The following is a 16,053-nucleotide window of genomic DNA, read 5'->3' as shown; positions in this document are numbered from 1 at the left end:
AATTTGTCATTTCTGTGCAGAGATCTAATTTTAAAGCCTGTACTTGGAGAACTACTTTGATGGATTTGTTTTTTTATTGATATGAGAATTCTTTCCACCAACAGAGGTCACCATTCATCAATAGCTTCTAATTCTATGAAATTTCCATGATTTCCATTAATCCTCTATAGAAACACCATTGCCATCCATCTGCTGTCTCTCACTCTAAATATGCATATATATTTCCCTCCACCTTATCCAGCACTAAATAGTCTTGATGATGTCTTTTATGCCACTTTTCCAGTCAATGTCATCACAGGCAACTTGTAGCAGCTTACTTATCCTATACACATCTTTTCATTGCTCTTTAGGTGATCTGCAATATGGATCCTTATTACTGAAATAATGAGTTGAGGAGTCCTGAGTACTTTGTAAAATTCCTTGAATTTGCCTCATCTTGGACTTAAGTGCTGTGCCCACAGACAGTATCCTTGATCCCTTCAGATAGAGTTATCCTATACAGAGACCCAACAGTAGTACTGTAGTGCCACTGGTCCTTTGTGGTTTATTTGTCAGTATGATGGTACCACCCAGCCAGGAACAAGTTTCCCTGACTTCACATTATTAAAATTAAATGTAACAGAATCAGCCCTCCATTTTATGTTCCTGTGGTTTTAGAATGTAAGACAATATAGCCTATGGTTGAGCAGATTAAAATACCTACTGTAATGGATAACAGTTCTTCAGAAATCTCAGAGGCAGAAGAGTGTATAGTACAAGATATCTGAGTCTGGGAGTCAGGAGAACTCTGTCCCCTAAGAATATGGGAGAGTCAGTGTCTCTTGGGCTTTAGTTTTGCATTTGTAAAGTGATAGGGTAGTGTCAGATGATCCCTTTTAACTCTATAATTCTAGTAATGCTTCTATGTTCCCAATTTACTTGCATTATTTTTCTTTCTGTCTTGGTGTATCTATTTGCAAAATGAATTTAATCACATTTTCCTCTTAGTGACTTTATATAAAACACTTTATTATTTTCATGTTCCTCATTATTCTGGATAACCAGAATTATGTTGTATTCACTTACAAAGAAAGTTTATGCTTAATAAGCTTTATTTACTCTCTGCTATACATAATATGCCACTGATAAAAACCAAATATTTAAAATTGCAGGACTCAAGGGAAAAAGACATTCTTTATAAGATTTTAATTTAAGCTTTTAATTTAAGATTGCATTAGTGAAACACTTGTATTTTGTGCCTTTGAAGTGTATTAGAAAGATTCTTCTATGTTCAAAATGCTTCATCTTTATCCATCTGTGGCATAGAGAAAGTTTTGATGCCTTGCAAATATTTCACAGATGAAACAATGAAATAAAACTCTGTATGCCCTGAACTTCACGTACACAAATGTGGAGAAATGTTCAGTTTCTCTCATTCTAAAATCTTCTGAAATGAATCATCTCCTAAATTCCTTTTCTGTAGTTCCTCAAGATATTTCATCTTACTCTGGCATGATTTGAGGTATTAGGAATATACCTTTGGTTGCTCAATTCAGGAACATAACTTCCATCAATTATGTATTTTCTGGGTTCATTTTTCCTCCAGTGATGTTTACTCCCTATTTTGAATGGGTGTTTAATATAATTAACCCCTTGGTTTTATGAAGTACTTTCCTAGCATCAAAAAGAGTGAGTAGAAGATGATTTTTCATTTCTGTTGTTTTAATGTCATGCTGTTTGTATGATACTACATGACATCAATAACAGAATGTAGTAGAGACAGACTAAGACTATAATCAGCATGGCACAGTGAATAGGAAGCCATATTTGCATCTGGTTTTGCATATTTACTCTGATACTTACCGTGTGATTTTCAGTGAGTCATCTAAACTTCATGGTCCTCAGTTTTCTTGCCTATAAAACAGAAGGATGGAATTAAATGGCTTTTCAATACTAGATCAATGATCCAATGAAGGAACACTAACATTTAGGGGACATTTTGTAGGCAACTTCTTTGCACAAAGGGTGTCTGTTACCTACAAAAAGGCATTTGGATTATTTATAAAAATATTGATATTTTTTCCTTTGACTTGCTATACTTTTGATTATACATTTGAATGTTATACATTTGAATGTTATACTTTCTTTTTTTCTAGATATTTGAAAGTATTGCTGTTTTAAAACCTGCTATTAATATGAGACAGTGTGGTGGGAAATAATATAATAACATAATATAAATAAATACTAAGAAAATAGCACTGAAGTTTAGGTCAGGAGACCTAGAGTCTAGTCTTGACTCTGCCAAGCTTCATTAACAACTAGCGAAGCCTTATACTATTTGAGAATTTATATCGTTAAGCTAAAAATACCTAGATAATCTTCTTGACCTCACTTTACTAAGTATGACATTCCACTAGCTCTGTCGCTCTCCAGATCTCAGTTTTTCTAATTTTAAAAATGAAAGAATTATGTAGTTTGACCTGTAAAGTTCCTTCTAGCTCCCAAAATTGGTGGTAATTTCTTTGCCAGTGTCTACTGAATGAAATATTGATTTGAGAGCAAAATAAAGAAGGAAAAGGCAAAAAAGAGAATATCCTGTCATTCTTTCTTATGTTGTCTTCTGATTAGTCTTCATCCTTTCTTGGACTCCCTATAAGGATCTTTAAAAGCAACATAGTAATAGTGCCAAAGGATTAGTTTGTCCATGGAAAGTTGAGAAGCAGAAAATATAGTTATGTTTTTAACAAACAACTGCATAGTTTAAAAAAAAAAAACCTGTTACTCAGACTCTGAAGCAATAACCTTTCTGGCTCTAAATAATCTGTTCCCAGACTATGGTCACTGAAATACCTCAATTCCTTTGATTTTTAGAGTGCCTTTCCTGGTTACCTTCTCAGAGGGAGAAGACTCACCGAGATGAGTGATCTGTGCATCTTGCCCTACAAGAGCCTCATCTGTCCATTGAGTGAGTTTCTTGCTCCAGGTTTAAGTTACATGTGTGGTGCTCCAGGCAGTCATACTAAGTGCAGGACTGTGTCTACAGATCCTGCCAAAGAAAGCAGACTTACTTGAACATTGGAATCAGGAGATGAAATAAATGCATCTCAGCTATGAAAAACAACAGGCATTAGCCACAAAGAAGAAGATCCAAGTGCTAAATCTACAACCTCTGTATACCAGTACATAACACAGTCTCTGCCTCAGTATCTCATCTCTGAGATAACTAATTTCCTTTTCTTTTGGTGCAAGACCACAAATGCAATAAAGGCTCTCAACTTGAAAAAGCAATGTTCTCTCATACAAACATAAGTTCTCTTGCATGGCTAAAAGTGAAAACAGGGGTTAAAAAATCAATGTTTCATCTACTATAAAAACCGTCACATTATCAAGAAAAACTGAGCAATCATTGTTTATGACTGCTATGTTATCAATAATGGAACAGAGCAAGAACTTGCATCATGCTATTGTTGCCTTCAAGTAACTTATGAAACAGGCTACAAATTTAAAAGATAGAAAAGAGTCTTGAGAGTTGTTAATGTTCTGACTGACTATTCCCTTAGGACAATCTATTTACTTTGAAGGAATTTTGTGAAAACCCAAGGAAGGAAATGCAGTACAGTAGAAAAAAAAATAAACATGGGACTTCTTCTAATTCTCTTTGTGACTTTTAAATCTTCTGATCCTCAATTTACTCATCTATAAAATAAAGGGTTTGGACATAATATGCTGAACCTCTTTTATCTCTGACCATCTAAAAATGTGGAAGAGTCAGAAATGAAGATTCTCCAGTGGCCTAGATTCATTCTTTGATTAGGTTAGATCTCTGAAGATATTCATTTGCTTTTGCTTTCCTAAATGTCATTCTGTTGGATAGTTTTCTTCTCCAAAGTTTTCAGGTTCTCTTTTTATGTTAATGTATAAAAGCTGTAGTCTTTCTTTCACCCAGCATTTAAGTCCTCTATGATTTGGTGTCACTTACTTTTCCAGTCTTACTCTTTTTAGTCAATTCAAGTTAGGAAGACCAGGGTTTAAAGCCTGTCTCTAATACTAACTATGCAAATATGGGCAAGTCACTCACTATCTCCAAACTCATTTTTCTTACCTGTAAAATGGCGATGATAACAATGCCAGTAATATCTATTTCATAGAACTATTATGAAGATCCAGTGGAATGTGTGTAAAGGTTTGAAAAATTTAAAAGATTATATATTAGATGTTGTTTCTGTTATTATGGCCCTATATAGACAGGGTTCTAATCATACTGAAGTGCAGTTCATAGACCCAGGTTGTCCTCCTCTCCCTTTTGTGCCTTTCAATTTAATACCCATCTTATAAAGCTCAATTTAATTAACCCTTTTTCATAAAGCTTTCCTTGAGCACACACCCATCAGGAACACCCTTTCCTCCTGGACTTCACATAGCACTTTTCTCTGCCCTTCTACAATTACTATGTAGTACAGCTATCAGTGAATCTTTCTTTCCCTTATGCTAGACTGTAAACTTCCTGAGGGCAGGGACTGTATCTTATTAAAACTCTTACTCTTCCTCTGCATCTACCTCAGGGCTCTTAGGCAGTAGGAACTTTGTTTTATTTTTCTGTTAAACTGATTTGAATAGAATTTTCTACCATAATGAAGATTGGAAAAAAGAGTAGATCCAACTTGATATCAATTCCTTTGGAATTCTGATTGATTTAAGAAACATCCATCCTTCTATTCTCACTTCTGCACGATAAGAAATTCCAGGACAGGTTCCTGAAGCCAAAACTGGCTGCTTGGAAATGCATTGATCAAAAATAGTGTATCTTGCCACCTCTCAGGCCACAGTCTTCTCCCTAAATGTGAGATGGAACTGTCCTCATGGCCTCTTCTTTGTTTTTATTGAAGTGCTGGCCAACTTGGCTGAGTAAGGCTAAAGTGATATACATCGTATTACAGCCTTCTCACTGCCAAGTTCTAGTCAACTTCAGCAATATATGTGAAAACCTCCAAAGCAAACACAGAGAGAGGAAATCAAAATTAAATTAATCCTCTCCAAGGATACATAAAATATGGCTGAAGTGCTCTTGAGTTTATAAGTTGGGGATCAGGAGGACATTTACTTGTACTCAGAAGCCATTGGTGTTCCCACCTAACTGGGGTAGAAGTCAGAACCAGGACAAAGCATTTGTGTGCCCTCTACCATTTCTTAAAATTGTGATTCCCTCTGTGTGTAATTTGCTATCCATCAGAGATTTCAAGCTTTTCTTATAATACATGTAGCAATATCACAAAAGAAAATAAATACTTATGTATCACAGGAACTCCAGGTTCTGGAATCAAATGTATATTCATAATAAATATTTTAAATATATATCTTGTTGCTTTCTTTTCACCCACCCCACCCTGAGCATATTGTGTCTTAGGTCTGCTTTGCCTTCCCTTATTCTGGGCTCTGACTCTAGTGTACCATTCTGGAGACCCTGTAGAACTACACAGTATAAATGCTTAAGTAAGGGGGGAAAACCCCTAACAGGAATGCTTTACTTTGGATTTAAGGGATTATCATGATCTGTAGCTCACAACAAAAATAGATCATTTGAATCAGGCACTGGCGTAAGCCAAGTTATATCCAGACTTTGTAAACAGGTGTCTTGAAGAAAGGAGGACCTAATTTATCATTTCAATATATAATTGTGTAAGAGTACAAAGGGAAAGGAATAGGAAATAATACAATTAAGATTACAGTCATCTCAAGTAAGAATGGAAGTCTCTGGAATTTTCTTTTTCATTTTGCTAGAGCAAAGAAAGGATTCACCTTTCATTAGTTTTTCACTTTTTTACTATATATATATATATATGTGTGTGTGTGTGTGTGTGTGTGTGTGTGTGTATGTATATAAATTCATTCAACCCAATTATCTGGAAGGTCTTTTAATTCTTTGGAAGTCTTTGCTCACCTGCAAAGGATTTGGACCACCTTAGTGATTCCAGTTCTTAGGATCAACGTCTGACAGGCAGCTCTATCCAAAAGACAACTCCCTGCTAATCTGCTTTAAGAAGCTAAAAGCTATTTTTGATCAGTTGAAATGGAAATTTTGATGATTTTTCCACCAAACCTCCCTGAAAGTCAAGACGAAAGAAAAACTTCATTTCATTTTTCTGAGTGTTGACGAAATATCCTCTGTTCTGAGACCTGCATTAACTTTGAATGGACCATTTATTATTCCTTGAGCCTTAGCAGTCTTACCGAGTTGCTTTAAACTTCTTTTTTTCTGGATTTGATTATAAGTTCGTAATTAAGACTCAAGTTCAATTGTTAAATCACACATCACATTGGGAGTGCTTTGAGTGGGACATGTAAAATGAAACTGAGAAAATTATATGCTTTTTAGAGACAAATAGATATATCTTTTGAATTCTCTGGAGTACCCAACACAGTATCTTCCATATGCATTCTATACACAGAATAAAGTGCCCTGCTTCATAAGGAACTATGGATAAAAACATTTGCCCAATATACCTAACTGAAAGCTAACTGCAAACTGAGAATAGGATTTGTAATCCAGTTATACTTTATTAACTGATGCTTTTTTTCTAGAAAGTCTGAGTATGGTTCTATATTATACAGTTTCTTTCCATAATATGAAAATATAGATTTTTTAATGTAGAAATGATGTTGCGAGCATTTATTTAGACAGATAAGTCTTTACTCTATAAAAATATATACTGCAATTTAAAAACCTCTCCTAATATACTTACATTCTTTTTATTTAAATCTTTTAAAAATAACTTTCCAGGAAAATCTCTGTTGTATAAAATGAGGTTTTATTTGTGCTCCATTATTATTCAACAGCCAATTGGGATTCAGCTTTATTTATTTATTTAATTTCAATGTCTAATTTCCTACTTGGTTCTTAAAGTATTTTGATTTAAATGCTAATTCTAAAAATTTATTGATAGATCTTTTATCACATTCATTTGTAAAATATATAATCCATATAGAATAATAGAAAAATATTTTGATTTGGAAAGCATTTTGCATATGGGCACAGTCACAGAATTTTAGAACTCAGTAGGCTCTATGGATAAAGTTTTTTTTCAAATTTACAATTATCATGATTTCGGTATTTATATGGCAATTACACCAAACTCTGACAACTTTATATTTAACCTACATATCTAAAAGAATATTAAGAGAAGTGTAATGAATTATTTTGTAAATGTACTCCTTTTGTTGTTGAGAGGTTCACCGAACAAAAACCTTGGCAACCAACAATATAGTCCAATCTATTTTTTTATAGATTAAGAAGGTGAGTCTCAGAGATGTTTGTCATAGATTTTTAGAAATCTCATTTTTGGAAGAAACTTCAGAGGTAATCAAGGCCAATATATATACCTAAACAGAAAATTCTCTTCTTCTCCATTAAGATATCATCCAACTTCCACTTGAAGACTTCCAGAGAAATGAAATTCCCTACCCCCCATGGCAGCTCAGACAAGTTCTGAACAGTTCTAATGGAAAACCATTCCTTATATTGAGAAAAAATCCATCTTTCAACAATTTCTAGTCATTGCTCCTAGTTCCCTCTTGTAGGACCAAGCAAAACAAAGTTAATCTCTCTTCCATATGACAATCCTTCATATACTTTAAGATAATTTTTTGCTACTCCCTCTAGCCTCCTTTTTCTTGGCTAAACACTTTCAAGTCCTTTAGCTGATATTTGTATGACATAACTTTGTGGACCTCCCCTATCCTCATTTGCCTTCCTGTACACAACACCCTGATTTGTCAACATCTTTCCTAAGACATGATATTTAGAATTGAACAGAGTTCCCTAGAACTGGTCTTAATAGTACTAAAGACAACAGGAATTATCATCACTTTACTTAACAGTGAACATTTTGGTTCTGTTGATAAAGATGATAATCCCATTTACTTTTTGGGTTGCCACAATACTGTTGACTCATACTGAACATTTACTCCATTACAATTGAAAGGCCTTTTACAAATGAAATGTTGTCAAGATATTCATATCTATCTTATAATTGTGAAATTGACTTTTGAACTCAGGTATAGTAGTTTACATCCATCCTTCTTAAATTTAATCTTACAATGGCGAAACATCCTTTCAAACCTTTTGGGATGCAGCCAAAGCGGTAATCAGAGGCAAATTCATATCCCTGAAAGCTCATATTAACAAACAAGGGAGAGCAGAGATCAATCAATTGGAAATGCAATTGAAAAAACTCGAAAGCGATCAAATTAAAAACCCCCAGCAGAAAACCAAATTAGAAATCCTAAAAATTAAGGGAGAAATTAATAAAATCGAAAGTGATAGAACTATTGATTTAATAAATAAGACAAGAAGCTGGTACTTTGAAAAAACAAACAAAATAGACAAAGTACTGGTCAATCTAATTAAAAAAAGGAAGGAAAAAAAGCAAATTCACAGCATTAAAGATGAAAAGGGGGACAGCACCTCCAATGAGGAGGAAATTAAGGCAATCATTAGAAATTACTTTGCCCAATTATATGGCAATAAATACACCAATTTAGGAGAAATGGATGAATATATACAAAAATACAAACTGCCTAGACTAACAGAAGAGGAAATAGAATTCTTAAATAATCCCATATCAGAAATTGAAATCCATCAAGCCATCAAAGAACTTCCTAAGAAAAAATCCCCAGGGCCTGATGGATTCACCTGTGAATTCTATCAAACATTCAGAGAACAGTTAACCCCAATACTATACAAACTATTTGACATAATAAGCAAAGAGGGAGTTCTACCAAACTCCTTTTACGACACAAACATGGTACTGATTCCAAAACCAGGCAGGTCAAAAACAGAGAAAGAAAACTATAGGCCAATCTCCCTAATGAATATAGATGCAAAAATCTTAAATAGGATACTAGCAAAAAGACTCCAGCAAGTGATCAGAAGGATCATTCACCATGATCAAGTAGGATTCATACCAGGGATGCAGGGCTGGTTCAACATTAGGAAAACCATCCACATAATTGACCACATCAACAAGCAAACTAGCAAGAACCACATGATTATCTCAATAGATGCAGAAAAAGCCTTTGATAAAATACAACACCCATTCCTATTAAAAACACTAGAAAGCATAGGAATAGAAGGGTCATTCCTAAAAATAATAAACAGTATATATCTAAAACCAACAGCTAATATCATCTGCAATGGGGATAAACTAGATGCATTCCCAATAAGATCAGGAGTGAAACAAGGATGCCCATTATCACCTCTACTATTTGACATTGTACTAGAAACACTAGCAGTAGCAATTAGAGAAGATAAAGAAATTGAAGGCATCAGAATAGGCAAGGAGGAGACCAAGTTATCACTCTTTGCGGATGACATGATGGTCTACTTAAAGAATCCTAGAGATTCAACCAAAAAGCTAATTGAAATAATCAACAACTTTAGCAAAGTTGCAGGATACAAAATAAACCCACATAAATCATCAGCTTTTCTATATATCTCCAACACAGCTCAGCAGCAAGAACTAGAAAGAGAAATCCCATTCAAAATCACCTTAGACAAAATAAAATACCTAGGAATCTATCTCCCAAGACAAACACAGGAACTATATGAACACAACTACAAAACACTCGCCACACAACTAAAACTAGACTTGAACAATTGGAAAAACATTAACTGCTCATGGATAGGACGAGCCAATATAATAAAAATGACCATCCTACCCAAACTTATTTATCTATTTAGTGCCATACCCATTGAACTACCAAAATACTTCTTCACTGATTTAGAAAAAACCATAACAAAGTTCATTTGGAAGAACAAAAGATCAAGGATATCCAGGGAAATCATGAAAAAAAACACATATGATGGGGGCCTTGCAGTCCCAGACCTCAAACTATATTACAAAGCAGCAGTCATCAAAACAATTTGGTACTGGCTAAGAAACAGAAAGGAAGATCAGTGGAATAGACTGGGGGAAAACGACCTCAGCAAGACAGTATACGATAAACCCAAAGATCCCAGCTTTTGGGACAAAAATCCACTATTCGATAAAAACTGCTGGGAAAATTGGAAGACAGTGTGGGAGAGACTAGGAATAGATCAACACCTCACACCCTACACCAAGATAAATTCAAAATGGGTGAGTGACTTAAACATAAAGAAGGAAACCATAAGTAAATTGGGTAAACACAGAATAGTATACATGTCAGACCTTTGGGAGGGGAAAGGCTTTAAAACCAAGCAAGATATAGAAAGAATCACAAAATGTAAAATAAATAATTTTGACTACATCAAACTAAAAAGCTTTTGTACAAACAAAACCAATATAACTAAAATCAGAAGGGAAACAACAAATTGGGAAAAAATCTTCCTAGAAACCTCTGACAAAGGTTTAATTACTCATATTTATAATGAGCTAAATCAATTGTACAAAAAATCAAGCCATTCTCCAATTGATAAATGGGCAAGGGAAATGGATAGGCAGTTCTCAGATAAAGAAATCAAAACTATTAACAAGCACATGAAGAAGTGTTCTACATCTCTTATAATCAGAGAGATGCAAATCAAAACAACTCTGAGGTATCACCTCACACCTAGCAGATTGGCTAACATAACAGCAAAGGAAAGTAATGAATGCTGGAGGGGATGTGGCAAAGTAGGGACATTAATTCATTGCTGGTGGAGTTGTGAACTGATCCAACCATTCTGGAGGGCAATTTGGAACTATGCCCAAAGGGCGACAAAAGAATATCTACCCTTTGACCCAGCCATAGCACTGCTGGGTCTGTACCCCAAAGAGATAATGGACACAAAGACTTGTACAAAAATATTCATAGCTGCGCTCTTTGTGGTGGCCCAAAACTGGAAAACGAGGGGATGCCCATCAATTGGGGAATGGCTGAACAAACTGTGGTATATGTTGGTGATGGAATACTATTGTGCTCAAAGGAATAATAAAGTGGAGAAGTTCCATGGAGACTGGAACAACCTCCAGGAAGTGATGCAGAGCGAGAGGAGCAGAACCAGGAGAACATTGTACACAGAGACTAATACACTGTGGTATAATCGAACGTAATGGACTTCTCCATTAGGGGCGGTGTAATGTCCCTGAACAACTTTCAGGGATCCAGGAGAAAAAAAACACCATTCATAAGCAAAGGATAAACTATGGGAGTGGAAACACCGAGAAAAAGCAACTGCCTGAATACAGAGGTTGAGGGGACATGACAGAGGATAGACTTTAAATGAACACTCTAATGCAAATACTATCAACAAAGCAATGGGTTCAAATCAAGAAAACATCTAATGCCCAGTGGACTTACGCGTCGGCTATGGGGGGTGGGGGGGAGGAAAAGAAAATGATCTATGTCTTTAACGAATAATGCTTGGAAATGATCAAATAAAATATATTTAAAAAAAAAATTTAATCTTACAATTGACCTAATGTTCTTATCTGTCCCAATTTTTTGGAACTCTGTTTTCACATCATTTTTGATGACTTTGGCTCTCACCTTTGTATCAGTTATGGATTTTATGAGCACACTATGTCTTGAGAAAAGTCAATTGATCAAAATATACAATGTAATTGGACTAAGGACAGATCTTATTGGTATTGATTGGATTCTTCTTTCCAGATTTCTATCATACCATTATTATCATTTTTTGTTATATTCACTGAATGAATTTGGAACCTATTTATACTATCATCATGTCCATATACTATTATCTTTCTGTGTTGTGATTTGTCCAAGGTTACCTGACTGATGAATGGTAGAGCCAGAATTAGAACTTGGGTTTCATTATTAACCTTCAGTGCTAGTTACATTATACGAAACTGGACTTTGCCAATATCTCTTAAAGACCAAAGTCTATTTGCCCTATTTTGGAAAAGCTGTTTATAAGTGTATTTTTGCATTATAATTCAATTACTGGCTTTTGAAACCATAGAATCCCTTTTGAATTTTCTTATATGATAAGCAACATGTTACAATCTAGAGAATAATAGATATAAAGTTAGAGGACAGGACTTTAAACCCAACTTCTGTCAATTACTACCTCTGAGATTTTTAACAAGACATTTAACCTCTCTAGACCATTTTCCCCTCATCAATTAAATGAAGAGGTTGTCCTAGACACCCTTTAAATCTCCTTTTAACTCTATCTATAATCTCTCTCAACATGCTATTTAATGGACACACAAGTGTATGACTGCTAGGATTCAGAAGGAATTCTGCCTGGTAGAAAAAACACTGGACTAGGAATCAAGAAACCTGGGTCCGAGTCTTTGCTGTGGCACTAACCTGCCATGTGACCTTAGAAGGAAGATGCCTCACCTGTTTGGATCTGAGTCTACTCATCTTTAAAATAAAGGCACAGGGGAAAGCTAGGTAACAGAATCAATAGAGTTCTAGTTCTGGAGTCAGGAGGACTTGGGTTCAAATGTGACCTCAGATAATTCCTAGCTATGTGACTTTGGGCTAGTCACTTAATCCCAATTGCCTAGCCCTTACTGGCTTCTGTCTTAGAATTGATACTGAGAGAGAAGGTAAGTGTTTTTAATAAAATAAAATAAAGGCATGATTAGGTGATGTCTAAAGTACCTTAGAGACATGAAATTCTATCTCCATAATTGGGAATCATCTTTTTTTCTACTCCATTCCTTTATTTCTTGGAGGTTTCTTGTCTTTAGGATTCATTCCCTACCAACTTAGCTTCTCACTTTACCTGATTTCTTATAAACAACATATATTATTCATCTATTTCGTGGGGTGTTTTAACAATTTTATTCAACCAAAGCCTAAGATGAGCAAGTAGGAACCCATTGCCTAATCAAAGTAGGATTCCATACCAGGGTGGATTGCTAGGTAGCTCTGACCTTGAGCAAGAAGGAAAATAGGAGGTAGGATTGCCAAATTGGGATAAAATGGAGATGTTATCTGTCATATTGATATGATGATACAACTGATATTTTGGCACCTAGACTCATTAAGCTTAGCATTTCTTGTGTGCTGAACAGTAGAGAAAACTTTAGTGAATCAGTTTCCAAAAGACTGGATCCTTAGCTTCAAGGAACTTATAATAGCATGGGAGTGAATGTAGTTTTTACACAAATATGCAAATAAATAGCAAATGCCATAATAGTGCCTAATATAGAGAGAAGGACAAAGACCGATGGAGAAACACAGAGATGCCAAGAAGTTGTGAATTCTTTGGGAGGAGAGAAACTTAATTCTGACTAGAGAATCAGAGGTTTTCTGGAAGAGATAGGCAAAGATTGGAGGTCAACAAGTAGAAATACCATTTATATTAATCTTGAGTTGACATGACTACAGAGTGAGGGTTTACAAAGCATATTAGTGAATTATTTCTTTTAGTCTTCACCAAAGCCCTGTAATAAATATTCTCCAATTATCTTGTCTTTGACCACCCTGATGTAAGAACCTTTACCACAGTTCAGATTCCTTGCTATCCATTCCTACCTGACCTATATAACTTTGTCAGTGTCCATTTTCATGGGAGAGGGGCCACCCTGAATCCTGGAGACCCTCCTCTAGTCCTCCCGACATCATGAAGATATTAATGAACACAGAGTGATGGATGATGCAAATCCAAACTCTTACATTCATCAAATATATTTAAGGAAAAGATTTTTTTGGCTTGAATCACATGCAAAAGAATTGCTTCATTACTTAATGTATAAACACTTTACATAAACAAATGTTTTCATTTTTTCTAATTCTTACTGTGTGCATAATTTACATTAAAGCCACACTTTAGCATCGTTATTCTTTTTTCTATTTCTCTGTCATACAAATAAGACTATCAACTAAGTATTATATTCGAGTAATTGATATCCAAATAACAGCTTCACAGTTTGACTGTTCTGCAGAATTCCCACTTGACTTCTTATAACAAGAAATCTTGTTCCATGTGCACTTGTTTGTACACATATCTGCACATGTTTTGAACTAGCTCTTGGATACAGGCTGTGACTCACTGGCTTAAAAAATGTTTATGTCTGATTGGAAAGTCTTCAGTTTTTATCAGACACTCTGGCAAAACAAGGTTACTGTCTGATCTTCTGGTCATTCCAAATTATAATGGCAAATACAAGACCTTTGGACAGTACTAAGGAAACCTCATTTCTGCCTTGTGATCTTCCTGGACCCTTAGACTTTTAGGCCATGTCCATTGAAAACACTGGAAGTCAGAATGTAGACAGAAAAGATCAGACTAGAGAAGCATGACTGTGCATTGTTTATGCATTTGAAACATGAGAAAATTTCTTTTTCTTTCTTCCTTTCTTTCTGTCTGTTATTCTTTCTTTTCTGTCTGTTCATCTTTCTTCCTCTTTTTCTTTTTTCCTATCTTTCTTCTTCAGAAGCAACATTGCTGGAAATTAAAATTTTTAGATTGGCAATTTCTAACTTTTTCCCCCAAATTCTCCTTTTAAACCTGGAACTCATAAAACAAGAACTTTTTTTTACACTGTTCTTTTTACTTGTTTATGTTGTTTTTAAATAATTCATTTATTTAAATGTAGTAACAATTTCTCACTATACTTAGGCAGATTTGACTTCAGTGGCTTGGTTCCAAGATTTGTGTGTGAAAGCAAAGCTAGGCTAGACCAGAGAGCTGAACACCAGCCAAAGCAAACTTCAATGGAACCACTTAACTCCTCGAGTGCTGCGGCCTCTGACACCCCTGGGGTCTTGGCTGTCCAGGCATTTCCGCCTTCAGCAGTGTGTCCTCATGACACATAGCATATGCCCACCAGGTTCCAGGAGTTCCCCTTTGAATTGATGTAAACTGTGTGTTCTAGGACACCATGGGGAGGGTGGGAATTTTAACCAGCATCTCAAAAGGAAAATTTTGTTGGTCACACATGGTGGAAGAACACAGCAGAGGTCTTCTTCAAAGAATAGCTGTAAAAATGGCAGCTATCTGAAAGGACATGCAGCATAACCCCCATTAACCAAATGGAATGGGAGGCATGGTTTTTCAGATAAGCTGAATTTCAATGGTAGGAAACTGATCCTTGTCTTGTATAATTCAAAGTTATGAAAATAATTGTTTTAGATATTACTTTTCTGAAAATAACTTTTTTATAATTTCTGGTTTATTTGAACCACTGGAAATCAGAGAATATGAGTTCTTCTATTATTTTTTCTGTGTGTATCATTTTTCCTCCTCGTATATTAAGTTTCCTTTTATGTGAAATGAAAATTATAATATTGTACAAAGTTGTAAAAATACTAGAAATTTAAAAATATTTCAAATTTGAAGTACTAAAAATAATGCACAAATTGTAATGTTCTCTACAATTTTTGAGAAAATTCCTTATTAATCCATAGTATGTGCTGAATCTTGCCTTTAAAATACTCTTTTGTCATTTAATTAACATAAGGACAGTAATGAATTTGATCTTCAATAGTACATGAATTTGATTTGAAATATTAACTCTTTAGCTACTGGGATGATGGTGGTGATGCTATTTATGATAGTTAATAAGTTGATTTCATACTCACTACTGAAAAAAATACTTTTCTGTGACATAAAAGAGGAAATAGAAGACAAATATCTATCACCAAAGAAATTGCAAAGGAATGAGAGAAATCGATTGAATTGATATTATTGTGTGTATCACATCCAGAGACTACAATGACCAATTTTGCAGCTTGAATAAAGCCAGAAAATTCAAGAAATGGTCTTTAATCTTAGGGCTTATTACTGATCTAAGGAAAGAAGCTTTTCATTGGTTAGGTCCTTAAGTCAATGAAAGCAGTTTGAATTTGATAAGCCAAAGGTCCAGATATCCAAAGCATATTCATTCATTTGCACTTGTGGAATGATCTAGACAGAAGCTTTTTTGAAAACAAATAATTATTTATGTAAACAGAATTAGTTCAAGCATCTGTTAATTACACATTTTGCTAATTTGCAGATTGTTTGAATTTAAGCACTAACTAGGATTTAACCTTTTGATATACTGTTAATAAAGTGCCAAATTTTATAAATTTGTATGAGTAAATGCATTCATTGATAGAAGAACAAGATATTCGAAGAGGAAGAGAGTGACT

General features: G+C 34.8%; 1 protein-coding gene and 1 long non-coding RNA gene across 2 annotated transcripts in view; one reads left to right on the top strand and one right to left on the bottom strand.

The window, feature by feature from the left end:
• LOC103095643 (uncharacterized) overlaps positions 1 to 3,019 on the bottom strand; it is a 30,766-nt gene extending 27,747 nt beyond the window's left edge. Inside the window, exons 1-2 of the long non-coding RNA XR_008917789.1 lie at positions 2,892 to 3,019; positions 1,843 to 1,893 (exon numbers count right to left, since the gene is read on the bottom strand). This is a non-coding gene — a long non-coding RNA (uncharacterized LOC103095643). The remainder of the gene's footprint in view (positions 1 to 1,842; positions 1,894 to 2,891) is intronic.
• Positions 1 to 16,053, top strand: part of FBXL7 (F-box and leucine rich repeat protein 7) — a 515,131-nt gene that overhangs the window by 219,487 nt on the left and 279,591 nt on the right. The window lies entirely within an intron of this gene.

The sequence above is a fragment of the Monodelphis domestica genome, chromosome 3 (assembly GCF_027887165.1).
Source record: "Monodelphis domestica isolate mMonDom1 chromosome 3, mMonDom1.pri, whole genome shotgun sequence".
Classification (NCBI taxonomy): domain Eukaryota; kingdom Metazoa; phylum Chordata; class Mammalia; order Didelphimorphia; family Didelphidae; genus Monodelphis; species Monodelphis domestica.
This window is presented reverse-complemented; position numbering and strand designations above follow the sequence as displayed.